Source organism: Oncorhynchus mykiss, chromosome 2, assembly GCF_013265735.2.
Source record: "Oncorhynchus mykiss isolate Arlee chromosome 2, USDA_OmykA_1.1, whole genome shotgun sequence".
NCBI classification, from domain to species: Eukaryota; Metazoa; Chordata; class Actinopteri; order Salmoniformes; family Salmonidae; genus Oncorhynchus; species Oncorhynchus mykiss.
Genome location: NC_048566.1, coordinates 94,027,749 through 94,044,082, shown reverse-complemented (window position 1 = coordinate 94,044,082; position 16,334 = coordinate 94,027,749). Strand labels below are relative to the sequence as shown.

The following is a 16,334-nucleotide window of genomic DNA, read 5'->3' as shown; positions in this document are numbered from 1 at the left end:
GCATGCCTGAACTTTGTTCTGTTAAAAGTTGCCATTGAAATATGCACCAGTTGCCATTGAAATATTGTCCTTCCATTGCTTCTGTGACAAAGCCCAGGGAGGGTGCCCACGGCAACACAGTGTGAGTCTCAGGGAGCCAATGGGCCTTCAGGGTCCTCCCAGAGTCAGTGCTCAACAGAGTCAGTGTGCAGACATAATGCCTATTAGACCTGCTCAATCACCAGACATATACTCAATGAAGTATGGCCTTTCAATTCATTTCACAGCACAACCCAAACCTCACAACTATCAATCATCTTTCTGAAAGTTGTCAGGAGACTCTGGACACAGGAATAAATGAATAATGCTTTTATTTATAAAATATTCTACGCTAATGGGATGCCATGCAGAGAAGTGAGATTCTGGGAAAATATATACAGGGAAATGTATGGTGTGTTATATGCTGTGTTAGGAACTTGTAATAAAACTGTTACATTTCAATACAAAGCATTGGTTTCAGATATCTTGATAATCAGTGACGCGATGGAAACCTACAGGCAGTCCTAGTGCAGTATGAAGCTATTTGAAATGTGAAGTAAAATGTGGAAGAGATCGTGTGGTATAGATAATAAAATATGATATAGATATGGTATAAATCATAGTGGTATACTGTATATAGCTCTACATTCCAGTGCATTGCTTTTGTATCTCTTCTTGATGACCAGGGAAGCAGTGAAAACCTGTAGGCAATCCTACCGCAGCATCAGGGTACTATTATCAAACAATATAATTAAGCAACAAGGCTCCAGGTGGTGTGGTATATGGCCAATATACCAAGGCTAAGGGCTGTTCTTATGCACGACGCAACGCGGAGTGCCTGGACACAGCCCTTAGCTGTGGTATATTGGCCATATACCACAAACCTCCGAGGTGCCTTATTGCTATTATAAACTGGTTACCAACGTAATTAGAGCAGTAAAAATAAATGTTTTGTCATACCCGTGATATACGGTCTGATATACCATGGCTGTCAGCCAATCAGCATTCAGGGCTCGAACCACCCAGTTTATAATGGGGTACAGATACATTCCAGTGCGGTGAAGCAGGGAAAAACGGAAGGCTAATGGTTATATGGGAATATGGTAGAACTGATATGCTGTTAGCAATGACATGCAACAGTGATCGGGTAATGAAGCCATTGGCAATGCTCCCTCCATAGAGAAGTGGATTCCTATGGCTATCCACTTTCCACTATCCAGCCAATATAGCCGTCTCCTAACCCAACATAGAAGCTAGGAACAACAATGGAGAGAGAAAGGAACAGAGAGAGAGAGACACACACACACACACACACACACACACACACACACACACACACACACACACACACACACACACACACACACACACACACACACACACACACACACACACACACACACACACACACACACATAGAGACAGAGAGAGCGATACAGAGAGAGAAAGAGAGTGATCAATTGAGACAGAGAGAGAGAAAGACATAGAGAGAGAGATAGAGAGTAATCACTTGAGAGAGAGAGAGTAATCACTTGAGAGAGTGAGTAATCACTTGAGAGAGAGAGAGTAATCACTTGAGAGAGAGTAATCACTTTAGAGACAGTAATCACTTGAGAGAGAGTAATCACTTGAGAGAGAGAGTAATCACTTGAGAGAGAGAAACACACACAGATAGAGAGTAATCACTTGAGAGAGTGAGTAATCACTTGAGAGAGAGAGTAATCACTTTAGAGAGAGTAATCACTTTGGAGAGAGTAATCACTTTAGAGAGAGAGTAATCACTTGAGAGAAACACACACAGATAGAGAGTAATCACTTTAGAGAGAGTAATCACTTTAGAGAGAGAGTAATCACTTGAGAGAGAGAAACACACACAGATAGAGAGTAATCCCTTTAGAGAGAGTAATCACTTGAGAGAGAGAAACACACAGATAGAGAGTAATCACTTGAGAGAGATGTTGAGTTGTGAGAGTGGTGGTGAAAAACTAAATTATAGGCGCCATTTGTTCACTTCAGTTCAGAACCCGAAATCATTGTTCCTGGCTGTCGGACAGTGAGCTTTGAGACAGATTATGTTGCATTTTCACTGCTTTTGTGAAGGGAGGAGTGTTATTCTGGGTTGGGGAGGACACAGAATAGTGACTCTTTCAAAGGGAGCGCTCCTTGCCATTGTTGCCTGCTGCAACCATAGCTAACGAACTTCAAAAGGCTTTTTCAAACCTATTCTTATAAATGGCTGCAATAATACCACTGTGAGAGGAGTGGGCAATAATACCACTGTGAGAGGAGTAGGGAATAAACTTCCTGTTGGCTAAATCAAGTAGATTAGATGTCATAGGATGGGCCATCTGTTGAGTTTAGGTGACCACTTCCTCTGTAGGCTGTCTTCAGATTGGATGATTGGATTAGAATGGAAGGAAGTTGTTCATTTTTGCCTCTGGCTATTTTCTTCTATCTTGTTGAAGTACTGTATAGCTATAGCAGGTACTTTTACAGTTAGCTAGAACAACAGGAGGGGATTTGAGGAAGCTGTTTCCTGTTGGTTGGTGACAGAAATATGCACTGACTGACTGTCAGTGCATCCAACATTTATTTAATTTCTTTCTCCCCAAATTCGTGATATCCAATTATGATCTTGTCTCATTGCTGCAACTCCCCAACGGGCTCAGGAGAGGCGAAGGTCGAGTCATGCATCCTCCCTAACATGACCTGCCAAACTGCTCTTCTTAATACCCGCCCTCTTAACCAGGAAACCAGTCGCACCAATGTGTCAGAGGAAACACCGTTCAACTGACAACTGAAGTCCAGCTTGCAGGCGCCCAGCCCAACACAAGGAGTCGCTAGAGTGCGATGAGCCAAGTAAACCCCCCACGGCCAAACCCTCCCCTAACCCAGACAACGCTGGGCCAATTGAGCGACACCTTATGGGACTCCCGGTCACGGCCGGTTGTGACACAGCCTGGGATCGAACCTGGTTCTGTAGTGACGCCTCAAGACTTAGACAGCTGCACCACTCGGGAGGCATTTGCTTTGCATGATAAATTCATGAATATTGTCTTCTTGTCTTCAAATTATCTGACAGGCATGTGTGATGTTTCATCCCAAAAATATTTTGCCAGAATTTAAAGGATAAAGGAATTGGCTTAAAAAACCCTGCAACTCAGTGTATTCTAGCAGCATTCATTTGATACCAGGAAATGTTTAACCCCTATTGTAGAGAGACAAAGGGTTGTTTTAATCCCACTGTGAGAGTAGGAGGGAGGTAGGGAGGGAGGGAGGAGGGAGGGAAGGAGGAGGGTCAGGGAGGGGGACAGGTTTGAGGAGGAGGAGGAGGCGAGGCGGAGGTGGGTGTGTCTGTGAAACATGCCCCCTCGCTCTCACTGTTACTCTAGCAGTGTTAGTTCCACCAGACATACACAACGCGGTATACACAGCCACTGGGATCTTTGCTCTTTCACACACACACACACACACACACACATCGGACACACACACACACACACACTCTCTGGGAAGAGTTGTTCTTGCAGACCGCAGCAGAGAGACAGGTAATGTGAAATCTAATGTTATTGTTCACATTCTTGGTAAAACAACAGGTGTAGACGAGCAGTGAAAATGTTTACTTACGGGGTCCTTCCCAACAATACAGAGAGAAACAAAATAGAGAAATAATAGAAAAGTAATAACACGTAATAATAAATGTAGTCGTACCGAGTCGATGTGCAGGGGTACGAGATATTTGAGCTAGATATGTAAATATATCTAGAAATAAAGTGCCTAAGCAACAGGATAGATAAACAGTAGCAGCAGTGAGTCAATGTAATCTAACCTCAGCGGGTTCGTGGGGCCTTTGGGGCCATATAACTGTAATGTTATCTATTGAAAACATCTATTGAAAACACAGATTGCTTGAGTACATTCTGTATGCTTTGAGTTAGTAGTCTGTGCTTGGCATAATGTTTTCTTCTCTGAGTTTTTCACGGTGTCATTAGGATTCTGAATACCCTGGATTTCCACAAGCAGCATATCAATATGTCATTGTTTTCTTTTGTTGTTGTTGCTGAATATCAACTCATTATTATTATGATGATGATGGAGGGTAGTGTGGGAGAGAAACACTCGTAGCTCTGAGTTATGGAGTCACGCTCCCTTAATGTAAATTCATGAATGAAAGTGTGATGGATACAATTCTTTCTTGTCCTCTTTGGCTGGTAATGATACTGTTAGGAGAGAGAGGAGGCTGAATATGGTACTGTGTTAGAGAGAGAGAGAGAGAGGGAAGGTTGGTAATGATACTGTGTTAGAGCGAGAGAGAGGAGGCTGATTTATGATACTGTGTTAGAGAGAGAGAGAGAGAGGGGGGGGGTGGTAATTATACTGTGTTAGAGCGAGAGAGAGGAGGCTGATTTATGATACTGTGTTTGAGAGAGAGAGAGAGAGAGGGGGGGAGGTTGGTAATTATACTGTGTTAGAGCGAGAGAGAGGAGGCTGATTTATGATACTGTGTTAGAGAGAGAGAGAGAGAGAGAGAGAGAAAGAGAGAGAGAGAGAGAGGAGGTTGGTAATTATACTGTGTTAGAGAGAGAGGGGAGGTTGGTAATGATACTGTGTTAGAGAGAGAGAGAGAGGAGGCTGATTATGGTACTGTGTTAGAGAGAGAGAGAGGAGGCTGATTATGGTACTGTGTTAGAGAGAGAGAGGTGAGGTTGGTAATTATACTGTGTTAGAGAGAGAGGGGGGAGGTTGGTAATGATACTGTGTTAGAGAGAGAGAGAGAGGAGGCTGATTATGATACTGTGTTAGAGAGAGAGAGGAGGCTGATTATGGTACTGTGTTAGAGAGAGAGAGGAGGTTGGTAATTATACTGTGTTGGAGAGAGAGGGGAGGTTGGTAATGATACTGTGTTAGAGAGAGAGAGAGGAGGCTAATTATGATACTGTGTTAGAGAGAGAGAGAGGAGGCTGGTAATGATATTGTATTAGAGAGAGAGAGGTATCTGCTTCTTCACGCTCTGATCACACTCTGATCTCATCTCCTCTCTGTTGTTCTTTGATGCAGATTCAATTCTTAACTTGATCAGTCTTTTGTCGCAGAACATTTTCCTACTGGATCACTAAATTCAAATGAGCTTTGTGAGTCCCTGAAAAAGAGCAGTTCGCTTTCTCTCCATGTGGGGGATCAGGGTTTTCTATGAAAATTGTTTCCTCTCTCGCAACACACACTAGGCCTAGGTCCTATCGCTGCAACATGCAGCCATACTAATCGACAACTGTTGTTTAATATGCAGTAGCTTAATAACACAAGATATATATTTGTTTCAACTAGAAGCTTCTCAGAGCATGTCTGCAACACTACAGCACTGAGACTCCAGGGTTTCTAATGAGAGAAGTAATATCAGTGTGAAGAAGCAGATACCTCGCTCTCTCTAACACAGTATCATTACCAGCCTCCTCTCTCTCACTCTCTAATGCAGCTTCTGACATTGTTTGAGTCAATTGGAGGTGTACCTGTGGATGTATTTCAAGGCCTACCTTCAAACTCACTGCCTCTTTGCTTGACATCATGGGAAAACCAAAAGAAATCAGCAAGACCTCAGAAAATACATTGGAGACCTCCACAAGTCTGGTTCATCCTTGGGAGCAATTTCCAAACGCCTGAAGGTACCACGTTCATCTGTACAAACAATAGCATGCAAGTATAAACACCATGGGACAACGCAGCTGTCATACCGCTCAGAAAGGAGACGCGTTCTGTCTCCTAGAGATGAACGTACTTTGGTACGAAAGTGCAAATGAATCCCAGAAGAACAGCAAAGGACCTTGGAGTGAAGATGTTGGAGTCAACAGGTACAAAAGTATCTATATCCACAGTAAAACGAGTCCTATATATCAACATATTTTGTATTTATTTTTTTAACCTGAAAGGCCGCTCACCAAGGAAGAACCCACTGCTCCAAAACCGCAATAAGAAGCCAGACTACGGTTTGCAACTGCCCATGGGGACAAAAATCATACTTTTTTGGAGAAATGTCCTCTGGTCTGATGAAACAAAAATAGAACTGTTTGGCCATAATGACCATCGTTATGTTTGGATGAAAAAGGGGAAGGCTTGCAAGCTGAAGAACACCATCCCAACCGTGACGCACGGGGGTGGCAGCATCATGTTGTGGGGGTGCTTTGCTGCAGGAGGGACTGGTGCACTTCACAAAATAGATGGCATCATGAGGAAAGGAAAATTATGTGGATATATTGAAGCAACATCTCAAGACATCAGTCAGGAAGTTGAAGCTTGGTCGCAAATGGGTCTTCGAAATGGACAATGACCCCAAGCATACTTCCAAAGTTGTGGCAAAATGGCTTAAGGACAACAAAGTCAAGGTATTGGAGTGGCCATCACAAAGCCCTGACCTCAAGCCTATAGAAAATGTGTGGGCGGCAGAACTGAAAAAGCGTGTGTGAGCAAGGAGACCTACCAACCTGACTCAGTTACACCAGCTCTGTCAGGAGGAATGGGCCAAAATTCACCCAACTTATTGTGGGAAGCTTGTGGAAGGCTACCCGAAACGTTTGACCAAAGTTAAAACATTTAAAGGCAATGCTACCAAATACTAATTGAGTGTATGTAAACTTCTGACCTGCTGGGAATGTGATGAAAGAAATAAAAGCTGAAATAAATAATTCTCTCTACTATTATTCTGACATTTCACAATCTTAAAATAAAGTGGTGATTCTACCTGACCTTAACCCTAACCTTAACCATTCTGAGTTAATGCCTAAACTTAACCCTAACCTTAACCATTCTGAGTTAATGCCTAAACTTAACCCTAACCTTAACCATTCTGAGTTAATGCCTAAACTTAACCCTAACCTTAACCATTCTGAGTTAATGCCTAAACTTAACCCTAACCTTAACCATTCTGAGTTAATGCCTAAACTTAACCCTAACCTTAACCATTCTGAGTTAATGCCTAAACTTAACCCTAACCTTAACCATTCTGAGTTAATGCCTAAACTTAACCCTAACCTTAACCATTCTGAGTTAATGCCTAAACTTAACCCTAACCTTAAAAAATCTGAGTTAAAATCTAACCTTACTTTGACATTCGTAATAACTTCGAAATTTGACGTTCGAGAAACATGGATGACGTCTAAATCTGACATGAGACTGTGAGACTTGGTTGTGTAGCCTACACAATGTACAATGTAATTACAGTGTGCATTGTATACCAACATTGCTTCCAGCTGTGTTTGTATACAATGTAAAAGGGGTAAAATTAAGATCCGACATCTTTAGGAAACACACAGCCTTGAAAAAAAACTAACACAACACTCTCATTAAGAAAGTGTGGCGTCTCTCTCTCCCTCTCTTTCTCTCTCTCTCTCTCTCTCTCTCTCTGCCCCTCTCTCTGCTTCTCTGTCTCTCTTTGCGTCGCTCTGCTTTGCTATCTCCCTCTTCCTCTGTCTATCTCGTCTGTCTCTCTGTCTTTCTGTTCCTCTCTCAGTCTTTCTGCCTCTGTCTCTCTACATCTCTGCCTCTCTCTCTCTGCCTGCCTCTCTCTCTCTGCCTGCCTCTCTCTAACCTTTCTCTCTAAACATAAATATAGGTTGTATTTGCAATGGTGTTTGTTCTTCACTGGTTGCCCTTTTCTTGTGGCAACAGGTCACAAATCTTGCTGCTGTTATTGCACACTGTGGTATTTTACCCAATAGATATGGGAGTTCATCAAAATTAGTTTTGTTTTCGAATTCTTTGTGGGTATGGGTAATCTGAGGAAAATGTGTCTCTATGGTCATACATTTGGCAGGAGGTTAGGAAGTGCAGCTCAGTTTCCACCTCATTTTGTGAGCAGTGTGCACGTAGCCTGTCTTCTCTTGAGAGCCAGGTCTGCCTTTGGCAGACTTTCTCAATAGCAGGGCTTTGCTCACTGAGTCTGTACACAGTCAAAGATTTCCTTAATTTTGGGTCAGTAACAGTGGTCAGGTATTCTGCCACTGTGTACACTCTGTTGAGGGCCAAATAGCATCTAGTTTGCTCTGTTTTTTTTGTAAATTCTTTCCAATGTGTCAAGTAATTATCTTTTTGTTTTCTCATGGTTTGGTTAGGTAATTGTGTTGATGTCCTGTGGCTCTGTGGGGTCTGTTTGTGTTTGTGAACAGAGCACCAGGACCAGCTTGCTTAGCGGACTCTTCTCCGGGTTCATCTCTCTGTAGGTGATGGCTTTGTTATGGAAGGTTTGGGAATCACTTCCTTTTAGGTGGTTGTAAAATTTAACGGCTCTTTTCTGGATTTTGATAATTAGTGGGTATCGACCTAATTCTGCTCTGCATGCATTATTTGGTGTTTTACGTTGTACACAGAGGATATTTTTTGCAGAATTCTGTATGCAGAGTCCCATTTTGTGAATTCTTGGTTGGTGAGCGGACCCCAGACCTCACAACCATAAAGTGCAATGGGTTCTATAACTGATTCAAGTATTTTTTTGCCAGATCCTAATTGGTGTGTCAAATTTGATGTTCCTTTTGATGGCATAGAAGGCTCTTCTTGCCTTGTCTCTCAGATCGTTCACAGCTTTGTGGAAGTTACCTGTGGCGCTGATGTTTAGGCCGAAGTATGTATCGTTTTTTGTGTGCTCTACGGCAGTGGTTCCCAAACTTTTTATAGTCCCGTACCCCTTCAAATATTCAACCTCCAGCTGCGTACCCCCGGTAGCACCAGGGTTATTAAACATAAGGGTGGGTGTGAGTTTTTGTCACAACCCGGCTTGTGGGAAGTGACAAAGAGCTCTTATAGGAACCAGGGCACAAATAATAATATAATAATAATCAATCATTTTGCTCTTTATTTAACCATCTTACATATAAAACATTCGTTCATCGACAATTGTGAATAATTCACCACAGGTTAATGAGAAGGGTGTGCTTGAAAGGTGCACATAACTCTGCAATGTTGGGTTGTATTGGAGAGAGTCTCAGTTTTAAATCATTGTCCACACACAGTCTGTGCCTGTATTACGTTTTCATGCAAGTGAGGGCCGAGAATCCATTCTCACATAGGTACGTGGTTGCAAAGGGCATCAGTGTCTTAACATCACGATTTGCCATAGCAGGATACTCTTTGTCTTCCTCTCTGGCACTACCCTTACTGCAGTTGAGTATGCATTCTCACATTGTAGAGAGAGAGAGAGAGAGAGAGAGCTTGTGTCATAGTAATTGCTCTTCTGCAGGTAGTGTAAAAGCAGGATGGTGGGAATATGGTAATGCGGTGTTTAGGAGGTTTAGAACTGAAGTGGGAGAGAGTTTGAGTGGGTGCTTCTGGCACACAGATTTCCCATGTAGAACAAAAAAAAGTGGTGTCTTAGTTATTGCCATTCAGTTCACACAGTGATTGCATGCTGGTAGGATAATGGCAGAATGTTGTTGCAGTTTGGGGGAGTGATTTAAAATGGGAACAGAGTGGTTTATGCTCTGAACTACTCCCGGCATTGTGTTTCTCCCTTGGAAGTGCTGCTAGCACCACTCTCTTCCCAACAGAGTGCTTTTGGCACAGGAGTATTCTATGCATTGTGCATCTCCCTATGAAACATTTTGTAGCCCACTAGTCCTCCTTTGTACCCACTCCTCCTGTCCCCCACTGTCCTGTCTGTCCATCCGTCCGTCCGTCCGTCCGTCCATTTCTGTTCCACTTACCTTCAGCTCCGTCTCAAACACCGTGGCAGCGGTGGAGGTGGAGAGACAGACCTGAGGTCAGCTGGATGTTGTGTGGTGTCTGTCTAGCCTAAAGCTGCCGGACTGGCTGTCGTTCAGTTTAAAGCTCAATCAAACACAGATCAAATACTGGTACTGAACCCAGGTCTGCTAGCTAGCCGCCTGCCAACCTCTGTCTGTCTGTCTGTTCAAGCTCTGAGATTCTGTGGTTCAGTGGATTCAGAGGTTGTTACAGTGCCTTGCAAAAGTATTCGGCCCCCTTGAACTTTGCGACCTTTTGCCACATTTCAGGCTTCAAACATAAAGATATAAAACTGCATTTTTTTGTGAAGAATCAACAACAAGTGGGACACAATCATGAAGTGGAACGACATTTATTGGATATTTCAAACTTTTTTAACAAATCAAAAGCTGAAAAATTGGGCGTGCAAAATTATTCAGCCCCTTTACTTTCAGTGCAGCAAACTCTCTCCAGAAGTTCAGTGAGGATCTCTGAATGATCCAATGTTGACCTAAATGACTAATGATGATAAATACAATCCACCTGTGTGTAATCAAGTCTCCGTATAAATGCACCTGCACTGTGATAGTCTCAGAGGTCCGTTAAAATCGCAGAGAGCATCATGAAGAACAAGGAACACACCAGGCAGGTCCGAGATACTGTTGTGAAGAAGTTTAAAGCCGGATTTGGATACAAAAAGATTTCCCAAGCTTTAAACATCCCAAGGAGCACTGTGCAAGCGATAATATTGAAATGGAAGGAGTATCAGACCACTGCAAATCTACCAAGACCTGGCCGTCCCTCTAAACTTTCAGCTCATACAAGGAGAAGACTGATCAGAGATGCAGCCAAGAGGCCCATGATCACTCTGGATGTACTGCAGAGATCTACAGCTGAGGTGGGAGACTCTGTCCATAGGACAACAATCAGTTGTATATTGCACAAATCTGGCCTTTATGGAAGAGTGGCAAGAAGAAAGCAATTTCTTAAAGATATCCATAAAAAGTGTCATTTAAAGTTTGCCACAAGCCACCTGGGAGACACACCAAACATGTGGAAGAAGGTGCTCTGGTCAGATGAAACCAAAATTGAACTTTTTGGCAACAATGCAAAACGTTATGTTTGGCATAAAAGCAACACAGCTCATCACCCTGAACACACCATCCCCACTGTCAAACATGGTGGTGGCAGCATCATGGTTTGGGCCTGCTTTTCTTCAGCAGGGACAGGGAAGATGGTTAAAATTGATGGGAAGATGGATGGAGCCAAATACAGGACCATTCTGGAAGAAAACCTGATGGAGTCTGCAAAAGACTTGAGACTGGGACGGAGATTGTCTTCCAACAGGACAATGATGCAAAACATAAAGCAAAATCTACAATGGAATGGTTCAAAAATAAACATATCCAGGTGTTAGAATGGCCAAGTCAAAGTCCAGACCTGAATCCAATCGAGAATCTGTGGAAAGAACTGAAAACTGCTGTTCACAAATGCTCTCCATCCAACCTCACTGAGCTCGAGCTGTTTTGCAAGGAGGAATGGGAAAAAATGTCAGTCTCTCGATGTGCAAAACTGATAGAGACATACCCCAAGCGACTTACAGCTGTAATCGCAGCAAAAGGTGGCGCTACAAAGTATTAACTTAAGGGGGCTGAATAATTTTGCACGCCCAATTTTTCAGTTTTTGATTTGTTAAAAAAGTTTGAAATATCCAATAAATGTCGTTCCACTTCATGATTGTGTCCCACTTGTTGTTGATTCTTCACAAAAAAATACAGTTTTATATCTTTATGTTTGAAGCCTGAAATGTGGCAAAAGGTCGCAAAATTCAAGGGGGCCGAATACTTTCGCAAGGCACTGTATATGATTATTAATGAAGGTTAGATGAGTCCATGACACTCATAATCATGACTTATAAATGGTGGATCCATAAGCTCCTACCTACCACACATAGTACTACGCGAAGGTATCTCATACAGCCAAGATAGACAAAGTAAAACAATCTCATAGGATTTAATACATATTCTTTCCTACAATAGGAAGTACTGTAGATTATATATATTTTCAAAGGAGGCTGAATGTTTCATGTTTACTTTCCTATTACCATTTATCTGATGGAAATGTGGAAGAAAACAGTGTGTAGCTACACTACATGACCAAAAGTATGTGGACACCTGTGATTCTTCACTCCAGTGAACGCATTTCCAGTGCTCGAGCGTTACACCACTCCAGGTGACGCTTGGCATTGCGCATGGTGATCTTAGGCTTGTGTGTGACTGGAAACCCATTTCATGAAGCTTCCGACGAACAGTTATTGTGCTGACGTTGCTTCCAGAGGCAGTTTGGAACCAAAGTTTGTCTATGGAGATTGCATGGCTGTTTGCTCAATTTTTATACACCTGTCAGCAACAGGTGTGACTGAAATAAGCGAATCCACTCATTTGAAAGGGTGTCCACATACCTTTGTATACGTATAGTGTATGTTTGCCCGGGCGTAACGAACGGCAGTGTATCACCACGGGGTCTCTGCAGCTCTTTGATATCGATATGCTTTGCTGGAACAAAATTGGATTGGCTTCTTCAATCATTTTGGATATGGATTCCAGTGAGTGTCTTAGTGTTTACCTTGACATTGTTATTTGGAGAGAAGCCCTTGAGTCTCAGAAAAGCCTTCGGTTACGTAGCTAGCCCCACACATATACACACTCACACACACACACCATACACTCACACACACACATATACACACACACTCACACCACACACACACTCACACCATACACACACTCACACCAAGTATTCAGACCCCTTGAGTTTTTCCACATTTTGTTACGTTACAGCCTGATTCTAAAATTAATTAAAGAAAACCATTTCCTTTGAAAATGTAAAAAACAGAAATACCTTATTTACATAAGTAGGTACATCCTGTTTCCATTGATCATCCTTGAGATGTTTCTACAACTTGACTGGAGTCCACCTGTGGTAAATTCAATTGATTGGACATGATTTGGAAAGGCACACACCTGTCTATATAATTTTGTTATATACATTTTTTCAATTACATTTCTGAAAAATAGTTTTTACATTTTTTTTTGGGGGGGGGTGGGGTATTGTGTGTAGATTGATAAGGAAAAAAACATTTGTTTTTATTTATCCATTTTAGAATAAGGCTGTAATGTAACCAAATGTGGAAAGAGTCAAGAGGTCTGAATACCTTCCGAATGCACTGTATATACATACGTGCTACCTGTCCCAGACAGCTGTTTTCAACTCTCTAGAGACAGCAGGAGCGGTAGAGATACTCTTAATGATGGGCTATGAAAAGCCAACTGACATTTACTCCTGAGGTGCTGACTTGTTGCACCCTCGACAACTGTTCTGCCTGTGATTATTATTATTTGACCATGCTGGTCATCTATGAACATTTGAACATCTTGGCCATGTTCTGTTATAATCTCCACCCGGCACAGCCAGAAGAGGACTGGCCACCCCACATAGCCAGGTTCCTCTCTAGGTTTCTTTATAGGTTTTGGCCTTTCTAGTTAGTTTTTCCTAGCCACCGTGCTTCTACACCTGCATTGCTTGCTGTTTGGGGTTTTAGGCTGGGTTTCTGTACAGCACTTTGAGATATCAGCTGATGTAATAAGGGCTATATAAATACATTTGATTTGAATTTTACATACATACATACATACATGTATACATGTATACATGATATGAGCTGTTTTCACTCCTTCCTTGCACAGTTGGACTGTTTCAAGTCCATTTCACAGTGGGAACCTCAATGGTTTATGAAAGATTAGGCTGTACTACACTGTGTAAAAAATATACGCTTTGTATTCTAGACAAAAGCAACATCCTGTTCCCGGCATGGTAGGAGTCAGTTCATCTTTATGGTTCTAAATCAATATCAAATACAATGTTATTTGTCACATGCTTTGTAAGAAACAGGTGTAGACTAACAGGGAAATGCTTAAGATGAACTTAGCCTTTAGATCAGGGATGGGCAACTCCAGTCCTCTACTCCAGTCCTTTTTCCCCAGCCCCAGCTAACACACCTGACTCCAATAATCAACTAATCATGATATTCAGTTTAGAATACAATTAGTTTAATCAGCTGTGTTTGCTAGGGATGGAGGAAAAGTGTGACAGCACTCCGGCCCCTGAGGACTGGAGTTGCCCATCTCTGCTTTAGATGCTTTTGGGAAACCAGTCCCTGGTCTGTAAACTATGGTGTGACTGAGATGGGGTCCAAGGCAGACAACAGGAGAGATGATTACTGGTTTATAGATATATGAGACATAGAGAGTGCCTCCCCCTCAGATATACAAGACATAGAGAGGGGAATTACGGAACTGTGTCACGAATATGCATACCGCTGAAAAACTATTTCACTGTGAAACATCACCAGGAGGGTAATAGATTTGTTATTTGGTTGGTAATAGTCTCGTTTGTCAGACTCACAGCGGCTCTGTGTATCGCTCTGGGCGTAGTGGGTGCGAAGTCAGGCGCAGGAATCAGAGAGTACAGGGTAGTGCTTTTAATTGCACACACGGCAAACATAAGCCACCCCACGAAACACAGGGTGCACACAAAACAAATGCCCCAAACACGGGGACTCAAACAGTCCGGAGAAAAGCCCACGAACGAAAAACACGTCAACCTCAAACGTGCCCAGTAGCAACTGGCTAACGTAGCCCGACTTATCAGCCTACACACAAAACGGGTGAAACCAATAAACAGAAAGGGGAAAAGGGATCAGTGGCAGCTAGTAGGCCGGTGACGACGACCGCCGAGCGCCACCCGAACAGGAAGGGGAGCCACCTTCGGTAGGAGTCGTGACACTCTGGGAAGAGACTAGATTGGTAAAGCGGTGTTCTGTTTGATGGAAAGGGGAAGAGGTCATATAGCTAGTGGTATGTGAATACTGATATCTAAGACTATCTTTATTTCCCCTGTTTTTCAGGTTGAAGAAGAACAGTGATTAAGAGGAGGATAGATTCTTGAAGAGGAGAGTGGAGTGGACTGGGTCTTCTCCGGTAAGTTATGCAGTAACACACAGTACTAAAGCTCCACACTGTCAACATACAGTATTGTAGCTCCACACTGTCAACATACGGTGTACTGTAGCTCTATATTGTTAACATACGGTATTGTAGCTCCATACTGTCAACATACAGTACTGTAGCTCTATATTGTTAACAGCCATTACTGTAGCTCTATATTGTTAATAACATACATTACTGTAGCTCCATATTGTTAACATACAGTATTGTAGCTCCACACTGTCAACACACGGTATTGCAGCTCCATATTGTTAACATACAGTATTGTAGCTCCATACTGTCAACATACAGTACTGTAGCTCTATATTGTTAACATACATTACTGTAGCTCTATATTGTTAACATATGGTATTGTAGCACCATACTGTCAACATATGATATTGTAGCTCCATACTGTAAACATACATTATTGTAGCTCCACACTGTTAACATACAGTACTATATATAGCTCCATACTGTCAACACACAGTACTGTAGTTTCACACTGTCAACATACAGTACTGTAGCTATTTACTGTCAACATACAGTACTATATATATCTCCATACTGTCAACATACAGTATTGTAGCTCCATACTGTCAACATACAGTACTGTAGTTCCATACTGTCAACATACAGTACTGTAGCTCTATACCGTCAACATACAGTACTATATATATCTCCATACTGTCAACATACAGTATTGTAGCTCCATACTGTCAACATACAGTACTGTAGTTCCACACTGTCAACATACAGTACTGTAGCTCCATACTGTAAACATACATTATTGTAGCTCCACACTGTTAACATACAGTACTATATATAGTTCCACACTGTCAACATACAGTACTGTAGCTCCATACTGTCAACATACAGTACTATATATAGCTCCATACTGTCAACATACAGTACTGTAGTTCCATACTGTTAACATACAGTACTATATATAGCTCCATACTGTCAACATACAGTATTGTAGTTCCATACTGTTAACATACAGTATTGTAGTTCCATACTGTTAACATACAGTACTGTAGCTCTATACTGTTAACATACAGTACTATATATAGCTCCACACTGTTAACATACAGTATTGTAGTTCCATACTGTTAACATACAGTACTGTAGCTCCATACTGTTAACATACAGTATTGTAGTTCCATACTGTTAACATACAGTACTGTATCTCCATACTGTTAACATACAGTACTGTAGCTCCATACTGTTAACATACAGTACTGTAGCTCCATACTGTTAACATACAGTACTGTAGCTCCATACTGTTAACATGCAGTACTGTAGCTCCATACTGTTAACATACAGTACTGTAGCTCCATACTGTTAACATACAGTACTGTAGCTCTATACTGTTAACATACAGTACTGTAGCTCCATACTAGTACTGTACGTCCCTGTTAACATACAGTACTGTAGCTCCATACTGTTAACATACAGTACTGTAGCTCCATACTGTTAACATACAGTACTGTAGCTCCATACTAGTACTGTACGTCCCTGTTAACATACAGTACTGTAGCTCCATACTAGTACTGTACGTCCCTG

At 42.1% G+C, this 16,334-nt stretch overlaps 1 protein-coding gene across 16 annotated transcripts in view; it reads left to right on the top strand.

Annotated features, from left to right (window-relative positions):
* LOC110499999 (neuronal cell adhesion molecule) overlaps positions 1-16,334 on the top strand; it is a 151,499-nt gene that overhangs the window by 41,831 nt on the left and 93,334 nt on the right. For 15 of the 16 annotated variants that reach the window (XM_036959360.1, XM_036959355.1, XM_036959392.1 and 12 more), the window contains exon 2: positions 14,690-14,762. The gene's annotated coding sequence lies outside the window, so the exon portion shown is untranslated. Of the gene's footprint in view, positions 1-3,424; positions 3,567-14,689; positions 14,763-16,334 lie in introns of those variants that run through there. The other variant, XM_036959320.1, reaches the window with a different exon arrangement.